This window comes from Schistocerca piceifrons, chromosome 4 (assembly GCF_021461385.2).
Source record: "Schistocerca piceifrons isolate TAMUIC-IGC-003096 chromosome 4, iqSchPice1.1, whole genome shotgun sequence".
Taxonomy (NCBI): domain Eukaryota; kingdom Metazoa; phylum Arthropoda; class Insecta; order Orthoptera; family Acrididae; genus Schistocerca; species Schistocerca piceifrons.
This window is the reverse complement of record NC_060141.1, coordinates 838676616-838694948: the sequence shown is the minus strand read 5'-3', so window position 1 is coordinate 838694948 and position 18333 is coordinate 838676616.

Here is an 18333-nt window from a genome sequence, read left to right as displayed (position 1 = left end):
TATTGACGATGAAACACAGAAATTGCATCGGGATTAAATACAAAAGGCACAATGCCGACTTAAGTACAGGTGGACTGACTCTTCTTACTGTCTATGTTTTGAACGATTCCTGTGACACTAGTTATAGACTCCGATGCTTCACTTCAGGGTTACTGTATCCATCTGACCTTATTGACGATGAAACACAGAAATCGCATCGGAATTAAATACAAAAGGCACAATGCCGACTTAAGTACAAGAAGACTGACTCTTCTTACTGTCTATCTTTTGAACCATTACTGTGACACTAGTTATAGATTCCGATGCTTCACTTCAGGTTTATTGTATCACTTGGATCTTCTTATTGACGACGAAACACAGAAATTGCATCGGAATTAAATAGAAAAGGCACAATGCCGATTTAAGTACAAGAAGACTGACTCTTCCTACTGTCTCTGTTTTTAACCATTCCTGTGACACTATTTATAGATTCCGATACTTCACTTCAGGTTTACTGTATCCCTCTGACCTTCTTATTGACGATGAAACACAGAAATGGCATCTGAAATAAATACAAAAGGCACAATGCCGACACAAGTACAAGAAGACTGACTCTTCCTACTGACTATCTTTTAAACCATTCCTGTGTCACTAGTTATACATTCCGATGCTTCACTTAACGTTTACTGTATCCCTCTGACCTTCTTATTGACGTTGAAACACAGAAATTGCATCGGAATTAAATACAAAGGGCACAGTGTCGACTTAAGTATAAGAAGACTGACTCTTTCTAATCTCTATGATTTGAACCATTTCTGTGACACTAGTTATAGATTCCGATGCTTCACTTCAGGTTTACTGTATCCCACTGACCTTATTGACGATGAAAGACAGAAATTGCATCGGAATTAAATAGAAAAGGCACAATGCCGACTTAAGTACAAGAAGACTGGCTCTTCTTACTGTCTATGTTTTGAACCATTACTGTGACACTAGTTATAGATTCCGATGCTTCACTTCAGGTTTATTGTATCCCTTGGATCTTCTTATTGACGACGAAACACAGAATTTGCATCGGAATTAAATAGAAAAGGCACAATGCCGACTTAAGTACAAGAAGACTGACTCTTCTTACTGTCTATGTTTAAAACCATTCCTGAGACACTAGTTATAGATTCCGATGCTTCACTTCAGGTTTACTGTATAGCTCTGACATTCGTATTCACGATAAAACACAGAAATTGCATCGGAATTAAATAGAAAAGGCACATTGCCGACTTAAGTACAAGAAGACTGACTCTTCTTACTGTCTATGCTTTGAACCATTCCAGTGACATTCGTTATAGTTTCCGATGCTTCACTTCAGGTTTACTGTATCACTTGGACCTTCTTATTGACGATGAAAATCAGAAATTGCATCGGAATTATATACAAAACGCACAATGCCGACTCAAGTACAAGAAGACTGACTCTTCCTACTGTCTATGTTTTGAACCATCCTGTGACACTAGTTATACTTTCCGATGCTTCACTTCAGGTTTACTGTATCCCTCTGACCTTCTTATTGACGATGAAACACAGAAATTGCATCGGAATTAAATACAAAAGGCACAATGCCGACTTAAGTACAAGAAGACTGTCTCTTCTTTCTGACTATGTTGTGAACATTTCCTGTGAGACCAGTTTTAGATTCCGATGTTTCACTATATGTTTATTGTATCCCTTATACCTTCTTATTGACGACGAAACACAGAATTTGCATCGGAATTAAATAGAAAAGGCACAATGCCGACTTAAGTACAAGAAGACTGACTCTTCCTACTGTCTCTGCTTTGAACCATTCCTGTGACACTAGTTATAGATTCCGATCCTTCACTTCAGGTTTACTGTATCCCTCTGGCCTTCTTATTGACGATGAAACACAGAAATTGCATCGGAATTAAATACAAAAGGCACAATACCCACTTAAGTACAAGGCGACTGTCTCTTCTTTCTGACTATGTTGTGCACATTTCCTGTGAGACCAGTTTTACATTCTGATGCTTCACTATATGTTTATTGTATCCCTTGGACATTCTTATTGACGAAGAAACACAGAAATTGCATCGGAATTAAATACAAAAGGCACAATGCCGACTTAAGTACAAGAAGACTGTCTTTTCTTTCTGACTATGTTGTGAACATTTCCTGTGAGACCAGTTTTAGATTCCGATGCTTCACTATATGTTTACTGTATCCCTCTGACCTTCTTATTCACGATGAATCACAGAAATTGCACCGCAAATAAATACAAAAGCACTATGCCGACTTCAGTACAAGAAGACTGACTCTACTTACTGTCTATGTTGAGAACCATTCCTGTGACACTAGTTATAGATTCCGATGCTTCACTTCAGGTTAACTGTATCCCTCTGACCTTCTTATATACGATGAAACACAGAAATTGCATCGTAATTAAATAGAAAAGGCACAATGCCGACTTATGTACAAGGAGACTGACTCTTCCCACTGTCTATGCTTTGAATCATTCCTGTAACACTAGTTATAGATTCCGATGCTTCAATTCAGGTTTATTGTATCCCTCTGACCTTCTTATTGTCGTTAAAACACAGAAATTGCATCGGAATTAAATAGAAAGGCACTATGCTGACTTAAGTACAAGCAGACTGACTCTTCTTACTCACTATATTTTGAACTATTCCTGAGACACTAGTTATAGATTGCGATGCTACACTTTGGGTTTACTGTATCACTTGGAACTTCTTATTGACGAAGAAACACAGAAATTGCATCGGAATTAAATACAAAAGGCACAATGCCGACTTAAGTACAAGAAGACTGACTCTTCTTACTGTCAATGTTTTTAACCATTCCTGTGACACTAGTTATAGATTCCGATGCTTCACTTCAGGTTTACTGTATCCCTCTGACCTTCTTGTTGACGATGAAACTTAGAAATTGCATCGGAATTAAATACAAAAGGCACAATGCCGACTCAAACAAAAGAAGTCTGGCTCTTCTTATTCTCTATGCTTTGAACCTTTCCTGTGAGACCAGTTTTAGATTCCGATGCTTCACTTCAGGTTTACTGTAACCCTCTGACTTTCTTATTGACGATGAAACAGAGAAATTGCATCGGAATTAAATACAAGAGGCACAATGCCGACTTACGTACAACAATACTGACTCTTCCTACTGTCTGTGTTTTGAACCATTCCTGTGACACTAGTCATAGATTCCGATGCTTCACTTCAGGTTTACTGCATCCCTCTGACCTTCTTATTGACGATGAAACTCAGAAATTGCATCGGAATTAAATACAAGAGGCACAATGCCGACTTAAGTACAACAAGACTGTCTCTTCCTACTGACTATGCTTTGAACCATCCCTGTGACACTAGTTATAGATTCCGATGCTTTACTTAAGGTTTACCGTATCCCTTGGACCTTCTTGTTGACGATGAAACACAGAAATGGCATCGGAATTAAATACAAAAGGCACAATGCCGAATCAAGTACAAGAAGACTGACTCTTCCTACTGTCTATGTTTTAAACCATTCCTGTGACACTAGTTATAGATTCCGATTCTTCACTTCACGTTTACTATATCCCTTGGACTTTATTATTGACGATGACACACAGAAATTGCATCGGAATTAAATAGAAAATGCACAATGCCGACTTAAGTACAAGAAGACTGACTCTTCTTACTGTCTATGTTTTGAACCATTCCTGTGGCACTAGTTATAGATTCCGATGCTTCACTTCAGGTTTACTGTATCCCTCTGACCTTCTTATTGACGATGAACCTTAGAAATTGCATCGGAATTAAATACAAAAGGCACAATGCCGACTCAAATAATAGATGACTATCTCTTCTTACTCTCTATGCTTTGAACCTTTCCTGTGAGACCAGTTTTAGATTCCGATGCTTCAATTCAGGTTTACTGTATCCCTCTGACTTTCTTATTGACGATGAAACAGAGAAATTGCATCGGAATTAAATACAAAAGGCACAATGCCGAATTAAGTATAAGAATACTGACTCTTCCTACTGTCTGTGCTTTGAACCATTCCTGTGACACTCGTTATAGATTCCGATGCTTCACTTCAGGTTTACTGCATCCCTCTGACCTTCTTATTGACGATGAAACTCAGAAATTGCATCGGAATTAAATACAAATGGCACAATGCCGACACAAGTACAAGAAGACTGATTCTTCCTACTGTCTATGTTTGAAACATTCCTGTGACACTAGTTATACATTCCGATGATTCACTTCAGTTTTACAGTATCGCTCTGACCTTCTTCTTGATGATGAAACACAGAAATTGCATCGGAATTAAATAGAAAAGGCACTATGCCGATTTAAGTACAAGAAGACTGACTCTTCTTACTGTCTATGATATGAACCATTCTTGTGACACTAGTAATAGATTCCGATGCTTCACTTCAGGTGTACTGTATCCCTTGGACGTTCTTATTGACGATGAAACACAGAAATTGCATCGGGATTAAATACAAGAGGCACAATGCCGACTTAAGTACAGGTAGACTGACTCTTCTTACTGTCTATGTTTTGAACCATTACTGTGACACTAGTTATAGATTCCGATGCTTCACTTCAGGTTTATTGTATCACTTGGATCTTCTTATTGACGACGAAACACAGAAATTGCATCGGAATTAAATAGAGAAGGCACAATGCCGATTTAAGTACAAGAAGACTGACTCTTCCTACTGTCTCTGTTTTTAACCATTCCTGTGACACTAGTTATAGATTCCGATACTTCACTTCAGGTTTACTGTATCCCTCTGACCTTCTTATTGACGATGAAACACAGAAATGGCATCGGAAATAAATACAAAAGGCACAATGCCGACACAAGTACAAGAAGACTGACTCTTCCTACTGACTATGTTTTGAACCATTCCTGTGTCACTAGTTATACATTCCGATGCTTCACTTAAGGTTTACTGTATCCCTCTGACCTTCTTATTGACGTTGAAACACAGAAATTGCATCGGAATTAAATACAAAGGGCACAGTGCCGACTTAAGTATAAGAAGGCTGACTCTTCCTAATCTCTATGATTTGAACCATTCCTGTGACACTAGTTATAGATTCCGATGCTTCACTTCAGGTTTACTGTATCCCACTGACCTTATTGACGATGAAACACAGAAATTGCATCGGAATTAAATAGAAAAGGCACAATGCCGACTTAAGTACAAGAAGACTGACTCTTCTTACTGTCTATGTTTTGAACCATTACTGTGACACTAGTTATAGACTCCGATGCTTCACTTCAGGTTTATTGTATCCCTTGGATCTTCTTATTGACGACGAAACACAGAATTTGCATCGGAATTAAATAGAAAAGGCACAATGCCGACTTAAGTACAAGAAGACTGACTCTTCCTACTGTCTCTGTTTTGAACCATTCCTGTGACACTAGTTATAGATTCCGATGCTTCACTTCAGGTTTACTGTATCCCTCTGGCCTTCTTATTGACGATGAAACACAGAAATTGCATCGGAATTAAATACAAAAGGCACAATGCCCACTTAAGTACAAGGAGACTGTCTCTTCTTTCTGACTATGTTGTGCACATTTCCTGTGAGACCAGTTTTACATTCCGATGCTTTACTATATGTTTATTGTATCCCTTGGACATCCTTATTGACGAAGAAACACAGACATTGCATCGGAATTAAATACAAAAGGCACAATGCCGACTTAAGTACAAGAAGACTGTCTCTTCTTTCTGACTATGTTGTGAACATTTCCTGTGAGACCAGTTTTAGATTCCGATGCTTCACTATATGTTTACTGTATCCCTCTGACCTTCTTATTGACAATGAATCACAGAAATTGCACCGCAAATAAATACAAAAGCACAATGCCGACTTAAGTACAAGAAGGCTGACTCTACTTACTGTCTATGATTAGAACCATTCCTGTGACACTAGTTATAGATTCCGATGCTTCACTTCAGGTTTACTGTATCCCTCTGACCTTCTTATTGACGATGAAACACAGAAATTGCATCGTAATTAAATAGAAAAGGCACAATGCCGACTTAAGTACAACAATACTGACTCTTCCTACTGTCTGTGTTTTGAACCATTCCTGTGACACTAGTTATAGATTCCGATGCTTCACTTCAGGTTTACTGCATCCCTCTGACTTTCTTATTGACGATGAAACTCAGAAATTGCATCGGAATTAAAAACAAGAGGCACAATGCCGACTTAAGTACAGGTAGACTGACTCTTCTTACTGTCTGTGTTTTGAACCATTCCTGTGACACTAGTTATAGATTCTGATGCTTCACATCAGTTTCACTGTATCCCTCTGACCTTCTCATTGACGATGAAACACAGAAATAGCATCGGAATTAAATACAAAACGCACAATGCCGACGTAAGTAGAACAAGACTGACTCTTCCTACTGACTATGCTTTGAACCATCCCTGTGACACTAGTTATAGATTCCCATGCTTTACTTCAGGTTTACTGTATCCCTTACACCTTCTTGTTGACGATGAAACACAGAAATGGCATCGGAATTAAATACAAAAGGCACAATGCCGACTTAAGTACAAGAGGACTGACCCTTCCTACTGTCTATGTTTTGAACCACTCCTGTGACACTAGTTATAAATTCCGATGATTCACTTTACGTTTACTTTATCCCTTTGACCTTCTAATTGACGATGAAACACAGAATTTGCTTCGGAATTAAATAGAAAAGGCAACAATGCCGATTTAAGTACAGGAAGAATGACTCTTCCTACTGTCTATGTTTTGAACAATTCTTGTGACACTAGTTATAGATTACGATGCTTCACTTCAGATTTACTGTATCCCTCTGACCTTCTTATTGACGATGAAACACAGAAATGGCATCGGAAATAAATACAAAAGGCACAATGCCGACACAAATATAAGAGGACTGACTCTTCCTACTGACTATGTTTTGAACCATTCCTGTGTCACTAGTTATACATTCCGATGCTTCACTTAAGGTTTACTGTATCCCTCTGACCTTCTTATTGACGATGAAACATAGAAATTGCTTCGGAATTAAATACAAAGGGTACAGTGCCGACTTACGTATAAGAAGACTGACTCTTTCTAATCTCTATGATTTGAACCATTCCTGTGACACTAGTTACAGACTCCGATGCTTCACTTCAGGTTTACTGTATCCCTCTGACCTTATTGACGATGAAACACAGAAATCGCATCGGAATTAAATACAAAAGGCACAATGCCGACTTAAGTACAAGAAGACTGACTCTTCTTACTGTCTATCTTTTGAACCATTACTGTGACACTAGTTATAGATTCCGATGCTTCACTTCAGGTTTATTGTATCACTTGGATCTTCTTATTGACGACGAAACACAGAAATTGCATCGGAATTAAATAGAAAAGGCACAATGCCGATTTAAGTACAAGAAGACTGACTCTTCCTACTGTCTCTGTTTTTAACCATTCCTGTGACACTAGTTATAGATTCCGATACTTCACTTCAGGTTTACTGTATCCCTCTGACCTTCTTATTGACGATGAAACACAGAAATGGCATCTGAAATAAATACAAAAGGCACAATGCCGACACAAGTACAAGAAGACTGACTCTTCCTACTGACTATGTTTTGAACCATTCCTGTGTCACTAGTTATACATTCCGATGCTTCACTTAAGGTTTACTGTATCCCTCTGACCTTCTTATTGACGTTGAAACACAGAAATTGCATCGGAATTAAATACAAAGGGCACAGTGCCGACTTAAGTATAAGAAGGCTGACTCTTCCTAATCTCTATGATTTGAACCATTCCTGTGACACTAGTTATAGATTCCGATGCTTCACTTCAGGTTTACTGTATCCCACTGACCTTATTGACGATGAAACACAGAAATTGCATCGGAATTAAATAGAAAAGGCACAATGCCGACTTAAGTACAAGAAGACTGACCCTTCCTATTGTCTATATTTTGAACGATTCCTGTGACACTAGTTATAGATTCCGATGCTTCACTTCAGGTTTACTGTATCCCTCTGACCCTCTTATTGACGATGAAAGACAGAAATTGCATCGGAATTAAATAGAAAAGGCACAATGCCGACTTAAGTACAAGAAGACTGACTCTTCTTACTGTCTATGTTTTGAACCATTACTGTGACACTAGTTATAGATTCCGATGCTTCACTTCAGGTTTATTGTATCCCTTGGATCTTCTTATTGACGACGAAACACAGAATTTGCATCGGAATTAAATAGAAAAGGCACAATGCCGACTTAAGTACAAGAAGACTGACTCTTCCTACTGTCTCTGTTTTGAACCATTCCTGTGACACTAGTTATAGATTCCGATGCTTCACTTCAGGTTTACTGTATCCCTCTGGCCTTCTTATTGACGATGAAACACAGAAATTGCATCGGAATTAAATACAAAAGGCACAATGCCCACTTAAGTACAAGGAGACTGTCTCTTCTTTCTGACTATGTTGTGCACATTTCCTGTGAGACCAGTTTTACATTCTGATGCTTCACTATATGTTTATTGTATCCCTTGGACATTCTTATTGACGAAGAAACACAGAAATTGCATCGGAATTAAATACAAAAGGCACAATGCCGACTTAAGTACAAGAAGACTGTCTCTTCTTTCTGACTATGTTGTGAACATTTCCTGTGAGACCAGTTTTAGATTCCGATGCTTCACTATATGTTTACTGTATCCCTCTGACCTTCTTATTCACGATGAATCACAGAAATTGCACCGCAAATAACTACAAAAGCACAATGCCGACTTCAGTACAAGAAGACTGACTCTACTTACTGTCTATGTTGAGAACCATTCCTGTGACACTAGTTATAGATTCCGATGCTTCACTTCAGGTTAACTGTATCCCTCTGACCTTCTTATATACGATGAAACACAGAAATTGTATCGGAATTAAATACAAAAGGCACAATGCCAATTAAGTACAAGAAGACTGACACTTCTTACTGTCTATGTTTTGAACCATTCCGGTGACACTACTTATAGTTTCCGATGCTTCACTGCAGGTTTACTGTATCCCTCTGACCTTCTTATTGACGATGAAACACAGAAATTGCATCGGAATTAAATACAAAAGACATAGTGCCGACTTAAGTATAAGATGACTGACTCTTTCTAATCTCTATGATTTGAACCATTCCTGTGACACTAGTTATAGATTCCGATGCTTCACTTCAGGTTTACTGTATGCCTCTGACCTTATTGACGACGAAACACAGAAATTGCATCGGAATTAAATAGAAAAGGCACAATGCCGATTTAAGTACAAGAAGACTGACCCTTCCTATTGTCTATGTTTTGAACCATTCCGGTGACACTAGTTATAGATTCCGATGCTTCATTTTAGGTTTAGTGTATCCTTTTGACCTTCTTATTGACGACGAAACACAGAAATTGCATCGGAATTAAATAGAAATGGCACAATGCCGACTTAAGTACAAGAAAACTGACTCTTCCTACTGTCTATGTTTTAACCATTACTGTGACACTAGTTATAGAATCCGATGCTTCACTTCAGGTTTACTGATTCCCTCTGATCTTCTTATTGACGATGAAACACAGAAACTGCATCGGAATTAAATACAAAAGGCACAATGCCAACTCAAATACAAGATGACTGGCTCTTCTTACTCTCTATGTTTTGCCCTATCCTGAGAGACCTGTTTTAGATTCCGGTGCTTCCCTTCTGGTTCACTGTATCCCTTGGACCTTCTTATTGACGACGGAACACAGAAATTGCATCAAAATTACATAGAGAATGCACAATGCTGACTTAAATAAAAGAAGACTGACTCCTCTTACTTACTATGATTTGAACATTTCCTGTGCGACCAGTTTTAGATTTCGATGCTTCACTATGTGTTTACTGTATCCCTTGGACCTTCTTATTGACGATGAAACACAGACATTGCATCGAAATTAAATACAACAGGCACAATGCCGACGTAAGTACAAGAAGACTGACTCTTCTTACTGTCTCTGTTTTTAACCACTCCTGTGACACCAGTTATAGATTCCGATGTTTCACTTCTGGTTTACTGTATCGCTTGGACCTTCTTATTGTCGATGAAACACAGAAATTGCATCGGAATTAAATACAAAAGGCACAATGCCGACTTAAGTACAAGAAGAGTGACACTTCCTACTGACTATGTTTTGAACCATTACTGTGACACTAGTTATAGATTCCGATGCTTCACTTCAGGTTTATTGTATCCCTTGGATCTTCTTATTGACGACGAAACACAGAATTTGCATCGGAATTAAATAGAAAAGGCACAATGCCGACTTGAGTACAAGAAGACTGACTCTTCTTACTGTCTATGTTTTGAACCATTACTGTGACACTAGTTATAGATTCCGATGCTTCACAACAGGTTTATTGTATCCCTTGGATCTTCTTATTGACGACGAAACACAGAATTTGCATCGGAATTAAATAGAAAATGCACAATGCCGACTTAAGTACAAGAAGACTAACTCTTCTTACTGTCTCTGTTTTGAACCATTCCTGTGACACTAGTTATAGATTCCGATGCTTCACTTCAGGTTTACTGTATCCCTCTTGCCTTCTTATTGACGATGAAACACAGAAATTGCATCGGAATTAAATACAAAAGGCACAATGCCCACTTAAGTACAAGGAGACTGTCTCTTCTTTCTGACTATGTTGTGCACATTTCCTGTGAGACCAGTTTTACATTCCGATGCTTTACTATATGTTTATTGTTTCCCTTGGACATTCTTATTGACGAAGAAACACAGAAATTGCATCGGAATTAAATACAAAAGGCACAATTCCGACTTAAGTACAAGAAGACTGTCTCTTCTTTCTGACTATGTTGTGAACATTTCCTGTGAGACCAGTTTTAGATTCCGATGCTTCACTATATGTTTACTGTATCCCTCTGACCTTCTTATTGACAATGAATCACAGAAATTGCACCGCAAATAAATACAAAAGCACAATGCCAACTTAAGTACAAGAAGGCTGACTCTACTTACTGTCTATGATTAGAACCATTCCTGTGACACTAGTTATAGATTCCGATGCTTCACTTCAGGTTTACTGTATCCCTCTGAACTTCTTATTGACGATGAAACACAGAAATTGCGTCGTAATTAAATAGAAAAGGCACAATGCCGACTTATGTACAAGGAGACTGACTCTTCCCACTGTCTATGTTTTGAATCATTCCTGTAACACTAGTTATAGATTCCGATGCTTCAATTCAGGTTTATTGTATCCCTCTGACCTTCTTATTGACGTTAAAACACAGAAATTGCGTCGGAATTAAATACAAAAGGCACAATGCCGACTTAAGTACAACAATACTGACTCTTCCTACTGTCTGTGTTTTGAACCATTCCAGTGACACTAGTTATAGATTCCGATGCTTCACTTCAGGTTTACTGCATCCCTCTGACCTTCTTATTGACGATGAAACTCAGAAATTGCATCGGAATTAAATACAAGAGGCACAATGCCGACTTAAGTACAGGTAGACTGACTCTTCTTACTCTCTATGTTTTGAACCATTCCTGTGACACTAGTTATAGATTCTGGTGCTTCACATCAGTTTCACTGTATCCCTCTGACCTTCTCATTGACGATGAAACACAGAAGTAGCATCGGAATTAAATACAAAACGCACAATGCCGACTTAAGTACAACAAGACTGACTCTTCCTAGTGACTATGCTTTGAACCATCCCTGTGACACTAGTTATGGATTCCGATGCTTTACTTCCGGTTTACTGTATCCCTTGGACCATCTTGTTGACGATGAAACACAGAAATTGCATCGGAATTAAATACAAAAGGCACAATGCCGACTTACGTACAAGAAGACTGACTCATCTTACTGTCTATTTTTTGAACCATTCCTGTGACACTAGTTATAGATTCCGATGCTTCACTTCAGGTTTACTGTATACCTTGGACCTTCTCACTGACGACGAAACACAGAAATTGCATCGGAATTGAATAGAAAAGGCACAATGCCGACTTAAGTACAAGAAGACTGACTCCTCCTACTGTCTCTGTTTTGAACCATTCCTGTGACACTAGTTATAGATTCCGATGCTTCACTTCAGGTTTACTGTATCCCTCTCACCTTCTTATTGACGATGAAACACAGAAATTGCATCGGAATTAAATACAAAAGGCACAATGCCCACTTAAGTACAAGAAGACTGTCTCTTCTTTCTGACAATGTTGTGAACATTTCCTGTGAGCCCAGTTTTACATTCCGATGCTTCACTATATGTTTATTGTATCCCTTGGACCTTCTTATTGACGATGAAACACAGAAATTGCATGGGAATTAAATACAAAGGGCACAATGCCGACTTTAGTACAAGTAGACTGACTCTTCTTACTGTCTATGTTTAAAACCATTCCTGAGACACTAGTTATAGATTCCGATGCTTCACTTCAGGTTTACTGTATCCCTCTGAAATTCGTATTCACGATGAAACACAGAAATTGCATCGGAATTAAATAGAAAAGGCAAATTGCCGACTTAAGTACAAGAAGACTGACTCTTCTTACTGTCTATGTTTTGAACCATTCCAGTGACACTCGTTATAGTTTCCGATGCTTCACTTCAGGTTTACTGTATCCCTCTGACCCTTTTATTGACGATGAAAGACAGAAATTGCATCGGAATTAAATAGAAAAGGCACAATGCCGACTATAGTACAAGAAGACTGACTCTTCTTACTGTCTATGTTTTGAACCATTACTGTGACACTAGTTATAGATTCCGATGCTTCACTTCAGGTTTATTGTATCCCTTGGATCTTCTTATTGACGACGAAACACAGAATTTGCATCGGAATTAAATAGAAAAGGCACAATGCCGACTTAAGTACAAGAAGACTGACTCTTCCTACTGTCTCTGTTTTGAACCATTCCTGTGACACTAGTTATAGATTCCGATGCTTCACTTCAGGTTTACTGTATCCCTCTGGCCTTTTTATTGACGATGAAACACAGAAATTGCATCGGAATTAAATACAAAAGGCACAATGCCCACTTAAGTACAAGGAGACTGTCTCTTCTTTCTGACTATGTTGTGCACATTTCCTGTGAGACCAGTTTTACATTCCGATGCTTTACTATATGTTTATTGTATCCCTTGGACATTCTTATTGACGAAGAAACACAGAAATTGCATCGGAATTAAATGCAAAAGGCACAATGATGACTTAAGTACAAGAAGACTGTCTCTTCTTTCTGACTATGTTGTGAACATTTCCTGTGAGACCAGTTTTAGATTCCGATGCTTCACAATATGTTTACTGTATCCCTCTGACCTTCTTATTGACAATGAATCACAGAAATTGCACCGCAAATAAATACAAAAGCACAATGCCGACTTAAGTACAAGAAGGCTGACTCTACTTACGGTCTATGATTAGAACCATTCCTGTGACACTAGTTATAGATTCCGATGCTTCACTTCAGGTTTACTGTATCCCTCTGACCTTCTTATTGACGATGAAACACAGAAATTGCATCGTAATTAAACAGAAAAGGCACAATGCCGACTTATGTACAAGGAGACTGACTCTTCCCACTGTCTATGTTTTGAATCATTCCTGTAACACTAGTTATAGATTCCGATGCTTCAATTCAGGTTTATTGTATCCCTCTGACCTTCTTATTGACGTTAACACTAAGAAATTGCATCGGAATTATATACAAAAGGCACAATGCCGAATTAAGTACAACAATACTGACTCTTCCTACTGTCTGTGTTTTGAACCATTCCTGTGACACTAGTTATAGATTCCGATGCTTCACTTCAGGTTTACTGTATGCCTCTGACCTTATTGACGAAGAAACACAGTAATTGCATCGGAATGAAATACAAGAGGCACAATGCCGACTTAAGTACAGGTAGACTGACTCTTCTTACTGTCTATGTTTTGAACCATTCCTGTGACACTAGTTATAGATTCTGGTGCTTCACATCAGTTTCACTGTATCCCTCTGACCTTCTCATTGACGATGAAACACAGAAGTAGCATCGGAATTAAATACAAAACGCACAATGCCGACTTAAGTACAACAAGACTGACTCTTCCTACTGACTATGCTTTGAACCATCCCTGTGACACTAGTTATGGATTCCGATGCTTTACTTCCGGTTTACTGTATCCCTTGGACCTTCTTGTTGACGATGAAACACAGAAATTGCATCGGAATTAAATACAAAAGGCACAATGCCGACTTACGTACAAGAAGACTGACTCATCTTACTGTCTATTTTTTGAACCATTAATGTGACACTAGTTATAGATTCCGATGCTTCACTTCAGGTTTACTGTATCCCTTGGACCTTGTCACTGACGACGAAACACAGAAATTGCATCGGAATTGAATAGAAAAGGCACAATGCCGACTTAAGTACAAGAAGACTGACTCTTCCTACTGTCTCTGTTTTGAACCATTCCTGTGACACTAGTTATAGATTCCGATGCTTCACTTCAGGTTTACTGTATCCCTCTCACCTTCTTATTGACGATGAAACACAGAAATTGCATCGGAATTAAATATAAAAGGCACAATGCCCACTTAAGTACAAGAAGACTGTCTCTTCTTTCTGACTATGTTGTGAACATTTCCTGTGAGACCAGTTTTAGATTCCGATGTTTCACTATATTTTTACTGTATCCCTCTGACCTTCTTATTCACGATGAATCACAGAAATTGCACCGCAAATAAATACAAAAGCACAATGCCGACTTCAGTACAAGAAGACTGACTCTACTTGCTGTCTATGTTGAGAACTATTCCTGTGAAACTAGTTATAGATTCCGATGCTTCACTTCAGGTTAACTGTATCCCTCTGACCTTCTTATATACGATGAAACACAGAAATTGTATCGGAATTAAATACAAAAGGCACAATGCCGACTTAAGTACAAGAAGACTGACACTTCTTACTGTCTATGTTTTGAACCATTCCGGTGACACTAGTTATAGTTTCCGATGCTTCACTGCAGGTTTACTGTATCCCTCTGACCTTCTTATTCACGATGAAACACAGAAATTGCATCGGAATTAAATACAAAAGGCACAGTGCCGACTTAAGTATAAGATGACTGACTCTTTCTAATCTCTATGATTTGAACCATTCCTGTGACACTAGTTATAGATTCCGATGCTTCACTTCAGGTTTACTGTATGCCTCTGACCTTATTGACCAAGAAACACAGTAATTGCATCGGAATGAAATACAAAAGGCACAATGCCGACTTACGTACAAGAAGACTGACTCATCTTACTGTCTATTTTTTGAACCATTCCTGTGACACTAGTTATAGATTCCGTTGCTTCACTTCAGGTTTACTGCATCCCTTTGACCTTCTTATTGACGACGAAACTCAGAAATTGCATCGGAATAAAATAGGAAAGGCACAATGCCGACTTAAGTACAAGAAGACTGACCCTTCCTATTGTCTATGTTTTTAACCATTCCGGTGACACTAGTTATAGATTCCGATGCTTCATTTTAGGTTTAGTGTATCCTTTTGACCTTCTTATTGACGACGAAACACAGAAATTGCATCGGAATTAAATAGAAATGGCACAATGCCGACTTAAGTACAAGAAGACTGACTCTTCCTACTGTCTATGTTTTAACCATTACTGTGACACTAGTTATAGAATCCGATGCTTCACTTCAGGTTTACTGATTCCCTCTGATCTTCTTATTGACGATGAAACACAGAAACTGCATCGGAATTAAATACAAAAGGCACAATGCCAACTCAAAGACAAGATGACTGGCTCTTCTTACTCTCTATGTTTTGCCCTATCCTGAGAGACCTGTTTTAGATTCCGGTGCTTCCCTTCTGGTTCACTGTATCCCTTGGACCTTCTTATTGACGACGAAACACAGAAATTGCATCAAAATTACATAGAGAATGCACAATGCCGACTTAAATAAAAGAAGACTGACTCCTCTTACTTACTATGATTTGAACATTTCCTGTGCGGCCAGTTTTAGATTTCGATGCTTCACTATGTGTTTACTGTATCCCTTGGACCTTCTTATTGACGATGAAACACAGACATTGCATCGAAACTAAATACAACAGGCACAATGCCGACGTAAGTATCAGAAGACTGACTCTTCTTACTGTCTCTGTTTTTAACCACTCCTGTGACACTAGTTACAGATTCCGATGTTTCACTTCTGGTTTACTGTATCGCTTGGACCTTCTTATTGTCGATGAAACACAGAAATTGCATCGGAATTAAATACAAAAGGCACAATGCCGACTTAGGTACAAGAAGAGTGACACTTCCTACTGACTATGTTTTGAACCATTACTGTGACACTAGTTATAGATTCCGATGCTTCACTTCAGGTTTATTGTATCCCTTGGATCTTCTTATTGACGACGAAACACAGAATTTGCATCGGAATTAAATAGAAAAGGCACAATGCCGACTTAAGTACAAGAAGACTGACTCTTCTTACTGTCTATGCTTTGAACCATTACTGTGACACTAGTTATAGATTCCGATGCTTCACATTAGGTTTATTGTATCCCTTGGATCTTCTTATTGACGACGAAACACAGAATTTGCATCGGAATTAAATAGAAAAGGCACAATGCCGACTTAAGTACAAGAAGACTGACTCTTCCTACTGTCTCTGTTTTGAACCATTCCTGTGACACTAGTTATAGATTCCGATGCTTCACTTCAGGTTTACTGTATCCCCCTGGCGTTCTTATTGACGATGAAACACAGAAATTGCATCGGAATTAAATACAAAAGGCACAATGCCCACTTAAGTACAAGGAGACTGTCTCTTCTTTGGGACTATGTTGTGCACATTTCCTGTGAGACCAGTATTACATTCCGATGCTTTACTATATGTTTATTGTATCCCTTGGACATTCTTATTGACGAAGAAACACAGAAATTGCATCGGAATTAAATACAAAAGGCACAATGCCGACTTAAGTACAAGAAGACTGTCTCTTCTTTCTGACTATGTTGTGAACATTTCCTGTGAGACCAGTTTTAGATTCCGATGCTTCACTATATGTTTACTGTATCCCTCTGACCTTCTTATTGACAATGAATCACAGAAATTGCACCGCAAATAAATACAAAAGCACAATGCCAACTTAAGTACGAGAAGGCTGACTCTACTTACTGTCTATGATTAGAACCATTCCTGTGACACTAGTTATAGATTCCGATGCTTCACTTCAGGATTACTGTATCCCTCTGACCTTCTTATTGACGATGAAACACAGAAATTGCATCGTAATTAAGTAGAAAAGGCACAATGCCGACTTATGTACAAGGAGACTGACTCTTCCCACTGTCTATGTTTTGAATCATTCCTGTAACACTAGTTATAGATTCCGATGCTTCAATTCAGGTTTATTGTATCCCTCTGACCTTCTTATTGACGTTAAAACACAGAAATTGCATCGGAATTAAATACAAAAGGCACAATGCCGACTTAAGTACAACAATACTGACTCTTCCTACTGTCTGTGTTTTGAACCATTCCTGTGACACTAGTTATAGATTCCGATGCTTCACTTCAGGTTTACTGCATCCCTCTGACCTTCTTATTGACGATGAAACTCAGAAATTGCATCGGAATGAAATACAAGAGGCACAATGCCGACTTAAGTACAGGTAGACTGACTCTTCTTACTGTCTATGTTTTGAACCATTCCTGTGACACTAGTTATAGATTCTGGTGCTTCACATCAGTTTCACTGTATCCCTCTGACCTTCTCAATGACGATGAAACACAGAAGTAGCATCGGAATTAAATACAAAACGCACAATGCCGACTTAAGTACAACAAGACTGACTCTTCCTACTGACTATGCTTTGAACCATCCCTGTGACACTAGTTATGGATTCCGATGCTTTACTTCCGGTTTACTGTATCCCTTGGACCATCTTGTTGACGATGAAACACAGAAATTGCATCGGAATTAAATACAAAAGGCACAATGCCGACTTACGTACAAGAAGACTGACTCATCTTACTGTCTATTTTTTGAACCATTCCTGTGACACTAGTTATATATTCCGATGCTTCACTTCAGGTTTACTGTATCCCTTGGACCTTCTCACTGACGACGAAACACAGAAATTGCATCGGAATTGAATAGAAAAGGCACAATGCCGACTTAAGTACAAGAAGACTGACTCTTCCTACTGTCTCTGTTTTGAACCATTCCTGTGACACTAGTTATAGATTCCGATGCTT